The sequence below is a fragment of the Bison bison genome, unplaced genomic scaffold (genome assembly GCF_000754665.1).
Source record: "Bison bison bison isolate TAMUID 2011002044 unplaced genomic scaffold, Bison_UMD1.0 scf7180017864285, whole genome shotgun sequence".
In the NCBI taxonomy this organism is placed as follows: domain Eukaryota; kingdom Metazoa; phylum Chordata; class Mammalia; order Artiodactyla; family Bovidae; genus Bison; species Bison bison.
This window is the reverse complement of record NW_011494857.1, coordinates 2,365,255-2,366,573: the sequence shown is the minus strand read 5'-3', so window position 1 is coordinate 2,366,573 and position 1,319 is coordinate 2,365,255.

Sequence of the window (1,319 nt, the reverse complement as noted above, 5' to 3'; positions counted from 1 at the left end):
ATTAGGGAATTTAAGAGGCTGGGGGAGGAGTTGAGGGTGGCGGGGCCCTGCCCAACAGTTAGGATGGGTCCCCCAAACCCAAGCCCATTCCCCATCTCATCACTCTGTCTCTCCTGCTCTCCCTGGGTCTCTGACCCCCTCTCCCTGGGTCTCAGTCCCAACTCTTTCTGGGTCCTTCTATCCCACTCTCCCTGACCTCTCTGCAGAGCCTGAGTTGTGAGGCACCTGTTCTGCCCTGACTCTCGCTGCCCTACCTTTCAGGACCGCGAGGACCACAGAATGAGGACGTGTGGGAGACAGGACAGCCAGAACCTTGGTGCCCCTGGCACCTCCCGCCTCCTGCCAACTCCCAGCCCCACCCCTTGCCCCCTCTGTCCCTCTGCAGCTGTCATCTCTCATCTCTGCCTCCCCGTCTCCCCTTTTTCTCAAGTGCCCCCTGTGGCCTCCGCTCCCTCTCCCTCTCCCCCGTCCTCCGCCTGGTCTCTTCTCGGGATCTCTGCATGCTTCCTCGTCCTCTCTGGGTCTCCTCCCATCATCTCTGCTGCCATCCCTCATGTGTGTCTTTGGAGGGTGGGGCGCCTCTGCTTCCTTTCTCTCTGTGTGCTTTTTCCTCCTTCTCTCTGCCTGTTTCTGTTCTGTCTTCCCCTCCTTCCTTCTGTTTCTCTGCCTCTGTCTCTCACTCTTCCCACTCTCATCTCTCCGTGAATCCCTATCCCTGCACCCTGCCCCCACCCATCTTGTCTTGTTCTGTCTGCCTCCTCCTTCCCCGTCTCTAGTCTCCATCTCCCTAAATTCTCTCCACCTCTCACACGTCTCTCTGGCCCGTATTCCTCTCCCTCTCCCTCTGCCTTCCTATTGCTACTTCTCTCACATTTCCTCGCCTCTCTCTGCTGCCGGGGCAGCCTCTCTCTCTCTCTCTACCTCTGTCCCTCCCTCTCCCGGCCCCTCCCAGCACCTTCCCCCGAGTCCCTCCCCCACCCCACCCTGTCCACCCTGCCCCAGAGTCCCCCCTCCCTGAGTTCCTCCCAGATTATAACACCTTCCCCCGCCAGGTAGGCAGGTTCTCGTGAACAATTATGGCTGCTTCTCTGGCCAGAGAGGAGATGGGAGGAGATGGGACGGGGATCCTGGAGTGAGAGCTAGGCAATTAAAAAAAAAAAAAAAAAAAAAACCTCAGAAGGGTGGAGGAAGGAGCAGGGCCAGCTACTCAGACCAGGGATAAAAGGCCTCGGTGAGTGACAAGGAAGCCAGATGCCACCCCCACTCCACCAGACAGGAGACATCAAGGCAAGCCCTGAGCCTTTCTCAGCATCCTCTCC